The following is a 14,018-nucleotide window of genomic DNA, read 5'->3' as shown; positions in this document are numbered from 1 at the left end:
ATGCATTTCTCAAAATTCCCATTGTGCCATCTGTGTAGGGCATTTTTAAAGAATCCATCCCTAGCCTAGGGGTCTAGGGTCTAGAATCTCTTAAAATGAATTTGAATGTTTCTGAGGTAAACTGCTCATTGCTTCTACCTGTTTCTGCTGCAAAGTTCTCACTTTTCTTGTGCTCTTTTTGCACTCTCCTTCCACATGTCTCCCTGCATGTGCATATTCTTCCTGCCTCTGTCCCAATAATCCTATCATTTTTTAAAGTTCAAGTGTCACTTCCGCCAGATACGGACATTCCCCCTCGGCCCCCCACCCCCGCCACTGCCATGAATTAGATGCTTCTCCTTCAAAGCACCTGATGGGCCCTGAGCACATTTCCGGCATATAGTGCTTAATCACCCTTTATTGTTACCATCTGATTAACAGGTAGATGGTCGGACTCTTAACTCCTCTAGGACAAGGCAGGAATATCATTCCTCTCTGTTGGTGGGCCGAGACGGCACAGTGCCTGGCACCAGTAGGTGCTCAGAATATTCACTGCATGAATTTAATTGTTTTTGTTCTAAAGAAAGCTTCAGGTAGGTGCTTACAGTCTTTGACATCTTTTACACAAGCCAGTTGCCCTTCTCACTGCCTGGGAGGTTTGACTTTAAGGCTGGTTCAACCTGCTGTAGCAGAGCCCATGGCCACTGCCCACTTCTGTGTGGGAAGAAAGGCCAGAGGGCATTTGTTGAGCAGGAATCCTGGAATCCCGGGTTCTGGAATCCCGTGTTTTCTCAATGTCCTATTACCTTCTTCCCTGTCCTTTTTTCTGCTCCCTTCAACTCCTCTCCCCTAAAGGCAGGACTTGGCAACTGACTGTTTTGCTCACTTAAGCATCATGGAAATGTAGCAAATAAAAGGATGACCCTGGCAAGTTACTAGAACACAGTTGGAGCATTGCCTAAAACAGTTATGCATGTGGAATTAGCCATCAGGGCTCTGAAATCACAGCTGTTGCTTGAGAAGCAAGAGGCTGGAGGGGCCAGGTACTGAGGCTTCTTCCTCCTCTCTTCCCTAACCCTAGCTAAACATCCGAGGCAGCTGATTCTTCCCAGCCTTAATAGCAAAGCATGGGGAAGAGTACAGCTATTCCTATTGACAGTGTCTTCAGATGTCTCATGCCTAAGAAACCTGACCAACATCTTAACAGTCTTTTTTCCACAAAGCTGCAGCTTAAAAATCTTTCCCTCTAGTAGCTTCTATATGTAGGAAAGAGAACAGCTGGCTGACCCTGCTGTCAGATCTCCTACTGGACCATTGGAAAGAAGGAATTCAGGAAATAAAGCAATGTTAAAAACTGGGTAAATTTTAATATGCAGTCACCTGAATCTGTGATGTGACACTCGGGACCGATGGAGAAGGAATGTATTGATATTTATTAGTTTCCGTGATCGTCAGTATTGGAACCCATTTGGATGAGAGGCCTTTTTTTTTCTGTTCCATTATTGTTTATTTCAGGATATTGCATATAGTTCCCTGTGCTGTACAATAGGACCTTGTTGTTTGTCCATTCTATATATAGTAGTTTGCATCTACTAATCCCAAACTCCCAGTGCAGCCCTCCTCCTTGGCAACCACAAGCCTGTTTTCTGTGTCTGTTTCTGTTTCATAGATAAGTTCTTTTTTTTTTTTTTTTTTTTTGAGGAACCCCCATACTGTTCTCCATACTGGCTGCACCAATAAACATTCCCACGAAGAGTGCACAAATTTTCCCTTTTCTCCACATCCTTGATAGATAAGTTCTTTTTAGATAAGTTCTTTAAGTCATATTTTAGATTCTACATAAAAGCGGTATCATATGATATTTGTATTTGTATTATTAATAAGTCTGTCTGACCTACTTCACTCAGTATGACAATCTCTAGGTCCATCCAAGTTGTTGCAAATGGCATTATTTCATTCTTTTTTATGGCTGAGTCATACTCCGTTTTATACGTGTACCACATCTTCTTTATCCATTCTTCTGTCAGTGGACATTTAGGTTGTTTTCATGTCCTGGCTATTGTAAATAGTGCTTCTGTGAACATTGAGGTCCACGTATCTTTTCAAATTGTAGTTTTCTCCGGGTATATGCCCAGGAGTGGGATTGCTGGATCATATGGTAGCTCTATTTTTAGTTTTTTGAGGAACCTTCATACTGTTTTCCATAGTGGCTCCACCAATTTACATTTCCACCAACAGTGTAGGAGGGTCCCCTTTTTGGGATGAGAGACTTTTTTGAAGTTCATGTTGTCAGTGAAGAACTGCTTACATTTTTATGGACACATGAGTAAGAAAGTTAGCAGATCAGTTGGTGGGACTATATGAGAGCTCATTTAGCTTACTGCCCAGGATAATTGGGGAATAAGGATAGGGTTCTCCTTTTAAGGCTGTAGTGGAAACAGCATTGAAAAATGAAATTGTCAAACAAACTCGACAGTATATATCCATTCACATCATGCTTATTCAATAATCCATCAAAACCATTTTGTACCTCTCTGCTCATTTCTTATTTAAAAGAAGTAATTATTTAAAATTTAGGAATTTCTCACAAGCTGGACTGACTCATTATATCCAAATTTACTCACCTACTGACTTACACTTAAATGAATGCTGAGGTTGAGGTTGACAAGGGTGAAGAGGATTAAGGTGTCTGAAGCAAAGGAGACACCTGAGAGATTCCCCCAGGCCGCTTGCAACCTTCTGTGCGCCATGCTACCTGTCTGCCAGGGTGAAGGAAGGTAGTCTAGGTGTGTTAAGTTTTGGTGGCATGCTAAACAAAGAAACAAACCAGATATGCAAACCAGAAATACCAAATGAATCTCTTTTGAATATTGATGAGCTGTTCTCTGTATGAGTGGCAAGAATCACTCTGATCCTATTGGCACATCTGTAAGTATACCGTTAGTTTTCTCCTTACAAGTGAGAGAGAGAGAAGAGAGATCAGTATTGGCCCTAACTGTGCTTGCTATTTTTTCCAGTTCCTGAACTCCCAATTTTAGTGGAAATTATAGTTTTCCCTTCCAAAAGAGTTTTGCATTCACAGATCACTCTTGTAGGGAACTGTTTTGAACTCACCAACTGAAGTGTCTCTTCTCAGAACTCTGAAGCCCTCCCTCTAACTTCTCCCTAATTCTTGTAGAAAATTCAGAATCTATTATATAAAATTCCATCTTGGCTTCCTGATCCCTAAACTGGACATGCATTTCCTTTTAGTTTTTCTCTCTGTGCCCATTATTTGATTTGCAGGTTTTCAGAGATCTTAGAAATTGCGTGAATAGAAGAATCTCTAGTATATAAATTAGATACCAGACTGCGTCGCATGATATTGCCACTTCTTTCATTTCCTTACTGCTAGTATTAAAAATAATTATCTTTTGAATCAAATCCCAATAACAACAACAACAAACCCACCCAGCTTTTCTTTTAATGCTGCGCAATTAGCAGCTATCCAAACATCTCATGGTAAACATATTAAAATCCACACTCCATATTTTTGGGTAACAATATGTGCATCGAGATACTCTTCATTTTGTAAATTAGGTAATCCTGGTAACATTTGATAGTGTTATTCTCAATTCTTGTCTGTAGCTATACAGTCATTGAGCTGAATAAAATGTCACAAGGTAGCAATTAAGAACATCTTTTTTTTTTTTTTTTAATCCACAAGTTCAGTAAATTACAAGTTGATTGTCTGAGTAAACCATGTTACCTGCTGTGGCTGCTTTGCTAGAGAATATAGAGTTCTGCATGCAAATTACCAACAGTTAGTAATTCCCAGTATGACAGAGGGTATTTTTCTTATAACTTAAACGTCCCTTCACCCACCCCAGGAAAACAGATTAAGATAAACACGTTGTCCATATTATCCTCTTTCTCCAATTTCTCAGCCCCAGGCAACCATGCCCACCCTAGCCCTACCCCAGTGGAGACTGTGGAAGGACACCCCTCTGGCCTCACAATTGCATTTAGCAATGCTTCACCAAAGTGTCCACAAACTAATCAGGATGGAGGAAATGCCAACTCATTTTCTCATTAGGGGATAGAAATTTGTGTGGACCAGACAGAGTATGCATAGTCATTCTTGCATTGGGGTAACCTGTGGTATTTCAGGGAGGTCCTGCTCTTGTGTACTGCATATGGTTCACTGTCAGATAATTTAACACCCAAGAAAATCTCCCTTGAATAAATTAGAATATATCTGCAAATTAATTGGTTAATTAGATTTTAGACATCTCTGAGGGACTGATCCAAAACAGATTTGTGCAAAAGCCCCACACAGACCTGAGGATGAGGGCTTCTTACTGAGCTTTCTGAAGGAAAGTCCTGTCACTTGATCCTATCCTATCCAGAGTATTCCAACATACGCGTTTACACAGAAAGCCGTAGTACTACATTCCTACCTTGGAGTTAATTGTGATAGGGGCGTACTCAGAAGTGGTCGTCTGTTCAAATAACTGTACTATAAAATAAAGCACTATTGGAATTGATGCTTTCTTGATTATGTCAGGAAACCATATGGGAATCCAGTTACAGCTAAAGGAGGACAAATTAGGGAATACTTCTAAATACTTCTGTAAGACACGGGCAGTGCCTATGAAAACACCATAAAAAAGCCAGAGCTTGAGCTCAAGCCTTGGAATTCAAAAGCAGCCGATATTTGTCCTTTTCCCTTTTTTTCCCTCCGTTGCTTTACCCTTTTGTAGAATGGAAACTCAGTGGGCATTCCCGTTAATACTGCACGTAGTACTAACGTGACGTTTCTAATTGGATCATTGGAGTAGATTCCATTTTGTCCCTCTGTTCATTTTTTAATGAAGCTTTTATGGTGGACCCACTGGGTCCTAAGATGGATGCTTTTTCTCTTCACAAAAGAGAATGACACTGTCCCTGCTTTCAGTGATCTCTTGCTGCTTTGTGGAATGGTGGATTTGGTTTGTGTATTTCCTAGCACTTGCAGTGGGAAGAGGCAGCCCACTCTGGAGCAACTTGCAGGACAGGAGAATAAATGTCGTTAAAGGTTGGTTATGGATGAGCCATGTGTTCATAGTTACATGAACTCATTGTCGGCAGGAGCCACTCTCTGGGAGCCGGTGTCGACCATTAGGCAAGGTGTTAGAATTTGGAAACAAATGGTGTATTCAGGATGGAAATATCAGTATTAGGTCTCTCCTCCCTCTTTCTGTTTGATGCCTGCTTGTTACATCGATTGTCAGCTCCCAGAGGACACCTTTGTGTCTCCTATACTTAGAAGAGTCCCTTGCAAAGAACAGACTGACAGCAAATGTTGAATGTGAGGAGATGCGCCAATGGAGCAGTTCTCAGATGTTCAAATAAAAGAGCGACACCTGGAAAATCAGAGGGGAAGATTAGGGGTCCAAGATGGATTTTTTTTGGCCATGCCAAGCTGCTTGTGGGATCTTAGTTCCCCAACCAGGGATCGAACCCAGACCCATGGCAGTGAAAGCACCAAGTGTTAACCACTGAACTGCCAGGGAATTCCCCAAGATGGATTTTTTTTTTCGGTATGCGGGCCTCTCACTGTTGTGGTCTCTCCCGTTGCAGAGCACGGGCTCTGGACGCGCAGGCTCAGCGGCCATGCCTCACGGGCCCAGCCGCACCGCGGCATGTGGGATCTTCCCGGACCGGGGCACGAACCCGCGTCCCCTGCATCGGCAGGCGAACCCTCAGCCACTGCGCCACCAGGGAAGCCCCCAAGATGGATGTTTAATAAGACTGTGCATGCCATTTTACCCTGGAATCTGACAGATATGTTGCATTATCACAACAAATTGCTTCCCTTTTAGTTTTGCTTACATGTTAAGAAAAGTGAACCATCACAGAAATAACTTACGAATAGTTGGGTCATCTTTAAACGAAGTTTTTTCATGTCCTAAACCTGTTTTTTTTTTTTTTTAAAGACAAAGTCTTAAAAGTACAGAAATGATAAGAAATGATATTCTCATTCGAAATTAGTACTGTTTCAAGCTTGGGGTCCATTGCTTCTTGTAATAGGGGTGGCGGTATCACTTGCTTTATATCCCATGGTAAATGGGTTTTTTCCTAAATCTTAAAAAATTAGTTCATAATCTAAAGGATTATTATATTTGATTTGATTTTCTCAGAACAACATTATTAAAAGCACTATTTGGGCTTCCCTGGTGGCGCAGTGGTTGAGAGTCCGCCTGCCGATGCAGGGGACACAGGTTCGTGCCCCGGTCCGGGAAGATCCCATATGCCGCGTAGCGGCTGGGCCCGTGAGCCATGGCCGCTGAGCCTGCACGTCCGGAGCCTGTGCTCTGCAATGGGAGAGGCCACAACAGTGAGAGGCCCGCGTACCGCAAAACAAACAAACAAAAAACAGCACTATTCACCTACCATAACCTTATTTCAAGGAGAAAAAAAAAGAAATATATATATATATATACATGTATTTTTAGTGTGAGGGAAAATGAATCTTTATGGCAAAATAATTTAAACTCTACCTTCCTTTTCCAAACAGAATTCGTTAAAATGTAGTTTAATCAAATAGGATTAGTTTTAATCAGAAACCTATATACTGGTATTAATGTTCAACACTGAGGTAGAGATACCAGAAAATGAAATGTTATTTTGAAAATGGACTTTGTTCTTGCTAAGCTGCCCTTCAGTAAGAGCCAATATTTCCATTAAAAAAAAAGAAATTTACTAAGTTTGTTTTATTTTAGTTTCCAGGCATGGTTTACAAGTGGGAGGTATATGTTTTGAAGGATTTCAAAAGTTTCTGGGAATTGACTCCATCAAACATTTGAGACCAGAATATCCCCATATACATCCTCTACTCCAGGACCTGAACCGCCCTTCAGCCAGCCCTGACTTGGAGGTGAGCTCATAGCTCATCCTTCCAATCCTCTGAGTTGAAGAGACAAACTGCTGTTTATGGGCAAGACCCAGCTTCTTCACCTATTCGCATTTCTATACAAACACTGTGGATTGGCAGACCACGTTCCTTTCCTCAAGTTCTTCCCCATTCTGGGTGTGGAAGCAGGCACAGATGGGTTAACCAGGGTTCACGGAGCAGACGGAAGGATCTGGGCCTGGAGGGAAGCCTTACCCACTGGAGTGGGGTAGACGCTGGGCGGGAGCCTGCGAGTGCTGGCAAGAAGTCCAGCCTGCCAGGCAGAACTCACGCAGCAGGGAACACAGAGTTGTGCAAAAAGTGAGCTTTTCTGGCAGGTACTTGGCACTGGGGAGGTCTTGAGGGCCCCAGGGCAGGTGCAGGTGCGTGGAGCACACCTGTTGGCAGAGCTTTAATGCCGTCTGACCCCGGTATCAGGCCCTGCTTCTTGGGCTAGGATTTTGGCAGGACTCTAGAATTTGCCCTGAAACATGTTTTTATTGTAACGTACCACTTGGTAGTGAGGATGTGTGGAAGGCGATAGATAGTTTTTTTGTTGTTGTTGTTGTTTTTTAATAGATAGTTTTTAACTGCCTACGTCGCATAGACTATCACATTGATTAAAAGAACGTAGCCAGAGGAAGCAGCCATATTGGCTTAAGTGGTTCCCAGGCCTTAGGTAAAAAAACTGTGGCCTGGGGAATGTGCTGATGTGTTACACTTTTTTTTTATCATACTGTTATAGTTTTTAATGTATGGAATCTGAAACAGTTCAGATTTATCACTGACAAAGTGATAAATACATACCTAGATCAATTTCTTAGGTAAGTTGTGGCTAAATTCACTTTTAAGTTCAAGGTTCTAAGTAGCTGGGGGCATCCTCTGTACCTTGAACAGCCTTCTGTCCTAATGAGATGAGCCCCTACTATAACAGCCTGTGCTAATTCCATCATATTTATCACACTGTATTTTAACTGTCAGTTAATCAGTCTCCCATCAGATTGGGGATTCCTTCAGGAAGAGACTATCTTGTTCACTTTGTCTTGAAATAGGTACCAAATTATTTGACAAATGAGTAATAAACAACACTTCAAATGGCACGCATTTATCCATAATTATTGAGTATTAACCTACAAATATTCTAGAATCCGATTTTAAATCCTCAAATTTATACCTAGGCTTTGATTTAGCTTATGCTAATTTTTAAAATGTGCAGCTTTGAGGCATTTTATTATAAAAAGCTGGTACTCATATACATCAATGAGTAAGAACTTAAAATTCATCATATATTTACTTCATTTTTTAGCTTGACCTTCTAGTAAATCTTTATCTTCATTGATTTTGGCTGCTATATAAGGAGATCCTCCCTTGTCTGGGTGATTTAAAAGCATAATTCGTCGATGAGCATCTCTTATTTTTCCCTTATTGGCAGTAGGGCTTACACCTAGTATTAATGCTGCTTCCCGTTTTGTCATTTTGGGTTCAAACCCACCTCTGTAATAGCCACCACTGAAGGCAGATTTTGGTAGACTTCGAAAAACTTGTTTTACTTGAGGCTTCATAATGCTTCATGGCTTGCAAAGCGTAATGACCTGCAAATCCTGCAGCAGCAATGGTCAGTCCAGCTGCTGCCGCTGTACTGGTTCCCGCTACCATGGGAACTACCGTGATTCCCGCTGGGCTCCTCTGCTTACACTTACATCACATGCTGCCTTAAGGCTGCAAGTGGGGATCAGTCCCATCCACGCCAAAGGGAGTGGGTAGCTCCCCAGAGGGGAAATGGCTGCAGGGAAGGATGCAACAATTACCCAGTGTTGGAACCCAGAGATGCCACGTATGTTTGGGCTGAAATCCACCTTGGGCTCTTTTCCATGAGGCTGTTCACTGTAGTCTAGGGCCCCATTTGCCTGGAGAAGAGTGTGGGCAGAGATGCCATTGGCTAGTGATAGTCCTTGGAGCCAGGTACCTCCGCCGGGAAGATAAAGTATGGACTTGGTGTCTGGAACAAGGGAAAAAGTCCAGTTATAAGAAGTTGAGACAAATAATTAAAAGGGCGAATGGCATCGGTCATGTGCTGAATCCCTGAATCTTGAATCCAAGCTGCTCAGGCCTTCTCTCTCAGAGGTAGACTGGTTCTAGAACCTCGGGTGGAATTAGACTTGCAAAGTGGGTGGTCATGTGTTTCACCATGGGGCTTTGAAGACCACGACTAGAGGGGACTGACAAATTTATATAGTAGAGCATGCAAATTGCTTATTACTGGGTTGGTTGGTTAATAGGTACGTTTATGTGCAGAAGAACATACAGCCTCCCAATTAGCAAGAGGGCTTTTTAAAAAATAAAAGCTAGGAGAGGGAAAAAAAAAAAAAGAAAAACGTGTTTAGAGAAAGTGGGTAGGTTTGAAGGAATGAGTCTCTCTGAAGATTGTTACAGGTAAAACTCCAAGTCTCCAATCCAGCCAGGGTGTTAGTGGCTAGAAATCATTATCATATGACCATTTGCTGTTTGGTGGAGTGTTTGGAATGAGCTAGTTAATCCCATTCCAATTCATAATGGGCAGGTAGCCAATTCATACAAAACACCTTGACAATCCATACTAATTGGTTTGTCTTCATGGAGCCCCAAGTTGAATTGCCCATGGAGATGGACATTTCCCTCAACCCAGCACCCCCCCCATTTCAACTCTCCCTCCTCTCTCCTACCACCACCACCACCACCACCACCACCACCACACACACACACACACACACACACACACACACACACACACACACACACACACACACACACACACACACACACACACACGGCACTGGAATGATTTTGCTTTTAAATAACATCATTTTGTCCACCCATTTTTCTGGGCTCTAAATTTCCCCAAGCTTTCTTTTTAAAAGAAGGAGTGGATTCGAGGTAAGGAAAGTAAACTGAATGCCCTTGGGACATTTTCAGGGTCATTTGTATTTTCAGAGTAGGCTTCATTGCCAAGGGTAGTAAGAAAAAAAGTTATCTGTGGACAAAACAAAAATGCAATTCATGTTTTGGAAGGCCAGGGAAACAAATTCCCAGACAAAGATTCATACAGCCTAGAAATAGTTTCAGAAAGATCTACCGACCCACAAAAACTTCTACCAGCCCACAGAATCATTTCCAAGAATGGCTAATCATGTACTATTGAGAAATACCCCCCAAAAAGGATAAAAATACGGGTGTATGCAACTTTGATTGATAGCTGGGTTTTGAATAAATAATTACCCTTTACACCTGAAAGTTGGCTTTACCAAGCAAGCACTGACCACCTCTGGGCTCAGTTGATTTTCTGGGCATTTCTAAGGGGCAGTAAGATTGATAGCAGTCCCTCCATTTGGTCAGTGTTTTGTTCTGTCGGCTAGCTGGGCAAGCAGGGGCACCTGGTAGCAGTTATGTGAACCTCACCGGCTGTGTGACCTTGAGTAATCGCTTAACGTTCCTGGGCCTCAGTTTTTTAATCAACCATCCTTACCCTAGGCTCTCTGCTTAAATGAAAAGTATATTTTATATTTAAATAACGTGTTTTTAGCTTTCAGTTTTAAATTACTTAACTTTTGGTGCATTTGGGTTTTACATAAGGAAGGGAAACTTCCATGTAATGAAATCCAGTAATACCCCTTCCTTTATTAATGTGACATTGCCCACCCCCTCATCCCCTGCCACGGAAGGTAAATTAAAGCGTATAACCCAGTGTAAACATTTGTCAGCCCAAATGCATTTATAGACATTCAGTGTGTGCAGACACCTGGTTATTTACATGATTTATACCATTAGTGCGTCATTTCTAGATAGGATGATTTTCGAATAGTGTTCCTCGTAAGCCTTGCTGTGAGTTTTGACAGTCAGAAGTAAATAATCGTGCCTTTAATTATCTCTGTCTGTAGAATGTGGTAGATAGGGAACAATGGGTATGAAATACTCATCCTCCTAGGGTGCAAGAGGGATGAAAAAAGTTTTTGTAAAGTACAAGACAGAAGGAAGTCATTTCTGAGTAAGCCCATTAGATGTTTTTCTTGCTCCCTAATGGCAAAGCCTAGACACCACTGCAAGGAAAATGATCTGATAGGCTTGTGTTTACCACTGCTTGAGGATAGAGGGAGATTTGATTTGAGCCTCTTGGCCTCCATGAAAAGTCACATAAATAGGAAGTGAAATTTACAAGGGATTCCCACAGACTCCACAAAGGTTTGCATGGGGTGGACCAGCCCATCTCAGGCACTCATGCTGGCTCTCAGATGTTCCTTTGGGCTTCCATCATGGTAATCCAGCTTCTATGCAAATGAATAATTAATGCTAGAGGCATGAAATCTGTAAAAGAAGCCCCAGCTTCTAGTCTTCTGAAAAGTCCTTGTCTCTGGAGAAGTGAGAGGAAAGTAGGGAATCTCTACAGACGGCCCTAAAGAAAACCTGCAAGGCTTGGCAACCCAGCACCGTCCTCTGGGCTTTCTTATCACCCATGTGCATCAATTACTAGATAACGTCAGGGATACTTTTAATTTGGGGAGAAAGCAAAGCATGTAACCTGTTCCTTGGACTGAGAAAGAATGGAATTTTAAAAAAATTTTTCCTGGTTTTTGCGGTAGGGCTGAAACATGTTCTTAAGGATTTTTTGGGTTTTTTAAAACATTTTGGTGGAACACATTTTTCAGCATTACTACTCTCCCTTTTGAGAGGATGGGTAGGTATGGAATCATCTTGCTATTAGGCCAGTGTAGTAAAATTCTCTGCAACTGGTTGCCTATGGAAGAGGTTGGAATAAATTGTTACAGACCCAGGCTGACTGGCCGCAGAAACTTTTTCCGCCACACCTATGACAACTTCATTCGGAAGATCGTACCCAGGTAGTAAAGGCTGGCAGTGATTTATGCTGCCTCAGGTTACGACTCCTTCTCTGCATGCATGAAATACCGCCGGGTTCTACGGGGCTTCTTAAAGAACTCCACTAGATCCACTTCTTTCATCCTTCTTCTTCAGCCTGCCTTACTGACATGTCTGAAGTGTGATTTGAGGGTCTGCGGGAGGAAGAAGCCAGAATCCGGAGCCATCTGGAGCCTGGGCGAGTAAGCACTGGGTAAACATCTGTTTGAAACTTTGTGGAGATATCTAGCGCCGCTGATTTACAGTCCTTTGGGGAGCCTGTGTACAGAACCCAGACTCGAGAGGAAGCTGGCATCTGGCAGGAGTCGGGGTACACAATTGTGTTTGATTATCAGGATATGATAAGTCTGTCTGGCCTTATATTCATTGCCAAATTGTAGATTTCTTATTGGGGCCACGTCAGTCCTCCCTGCCACCAAAACCAAAAAATCCCACAAATACAAAAGGAAAAAAAAAAGTCCAGTCTTATCATACTCATAGCAAAATATATGTAGTCATACAGAAATATCACAATAAAATGATGCTTCTGAGAATCCTTAGAGTATAGAAGCTAAGAGTGTGCACTTTGGAGTCAGGTGACTTGGGTTCCAATCTAGGCTCTGGCACAGAAGTAGCTGTGTGACTGTGGGCAAGTCACTTAACCTCTCTGTGCTTCTGTTTCCTCATCTCTAAAGAGGGGATGTTAGTAATAGTGCTTACTTTTTAGGGTTATTTTGAGAAGTAGATGGAGTTTATATATGTAAGGGATTTAAAATAGCACCTGGAAAATGAAGCACTATATAATTGTGTGTGTGTGTGTGTGTGTGTGTGTGTGTGTGTGTGTGTGTGTGTGTGTGTGTGTAGTATGTGAGTATGATCACAACCGAGACCACCCACTGCCCTGTCAGAAAAATGCCTTTGGTTGTGTCATTTACCTTCCTTCCTCTACCACCACTTGCCCCTCCACCCCACTCTACCCCACCCAGACTGGCTTGGTTTCCCTTGTTCCTTGAGTGTGCCAGGAATGTTCCACATTGGAGCTCTGCACAAATGCATCCCCCTTCCAGAACTGTTCTTCCCACACGCCCTTTAGGAAGCTGCCTTCTCTTCAGCTCTCAGGCCATGTCCATGTTGCTTCTTCAGAGAGGGCTTCCCTGACCACCCAACCTTGACTCAGTTTTGACCTCCTACCCGTAGTCACTCTAATGCTCCCTGTTCTTTAGCCCCCGTCAGGGTTTATAGCTACACATGACCATTTGCATTTCTGCAGGGTCTGTATCCCGCTGTAGATGATGAACTCCACGGAGCACATCTCATTTCTGAGTGAGTCACCATTGTAGACTCAGCAGCCTACCCAGTGCAGGGCCAGCACATGATAGGCACTCAGTAAATATTGCTCCAGAATAAGTGACTGGCCAACTGATGAGCTTCTTTAGATTATATCCGAGGTGCTGTGGGCAGTGCATTTCTTCTGAGCTGGCCAACTCCAACTCCCTTCCCCTCCGCCCCCCATCTCACTAGTCACTACCCCTTTTGTTTATATTGTAATAAAAGTGAAAGAGGAGTCAGGCAAATAATCAAAGGGCTCTTTTAGAGATGAGATAGGGCCTCCTTTTCCCTCTTTGGTATCATTTTGACCATCTGGTTGGGAGCTAAGGAGGAGGAACCGGGACCTATTCTTCCTGATCAGGGGAGTTGAGTGGGGACACTTGGCATGTGGACGTGCCCCATCTACTGGTTGAATCGGGTGGCTACATCCTTAATGGGTGGTGATGCCCTGTGCAGTGAATACTTGCCTCCAGTCTCTTTAAAAGCAGCTGAGACTGGGGTTTCCACCACACGTTATTATCCTGCTGGCAAGAGCATTAACGGTAAAGCATGGTTTGCTTGTGGAGCACACATTTTGCATCTCTAGTGTCTACATTTGCATCAGAATCACACACATTCTGTTGTGTGGGTTTTGCAAGTTTGAAGGGAAGGGTTTCACACTTGTATCCAAAGGTTAAAATCTGTAGTTTAACGTCAGTGTTCACTGTTTAGTTGTTCCTTGTGAATATTCTATTGACCAGATTTGCAGCATGTAGAGAATACCTTCTCTGCGAGACAACTGGAGGAGGTGTGGGCACCGCACCCATTTTTCAGTCTGCCCTTAGGGATCGTGGGTTCTTAAGATAAAAGTTTCAGGGAGAAAATAGAATCTCCTTGTGGTCCTCTCTCCGTCTCTCTCTCTCTCTCTCTC

General features: G+C 42.7%; 1 protein-coding gene and 1 pseudogene across 1 annotated transcript in view; one reads left to right on the top strand and one right to left on the bottom strand.

Moving 5' to 3' along the window:
* EXT1 (exostosin glycosyltransferase 1) overlaps positions 1-14,018 on the top strand; it is a 292,828-nt gene that overhangs the window by 217,425 nt on the left and 61,385 nt on the right. The window lies entirely within an intron of this gene.
* On the bottom strand, positions 8,107-8,840 carry LOC113612602 (mitochondrial import inner membrane translocase subunit TIM14 pseudogene; annotated as a pseudogene).

Source organism: Aethalodelphis obliquidens, unplaced genomic scaffold (assembly GCF_003676395.1).
Source record: "Aethalodelphis obliquidens isolate GAN/ISIS:26980383/991018 unplaced genomic scaffold, ASM367639v1 scaffold79, whole genome shotgun sequence".
Lineage (NCBI taxonomy): Eukaryota > Metazoa > Chordata > Mammalia > Artiodactyla > Delphinidae > Aethalodelphis > Aethalodelphis obliquidens.
The sequence above is the reverse complement of the archived record's forward strand: the minus strand, read 5'-3'. Positions and strand labels throughout refer to the sequence as shown.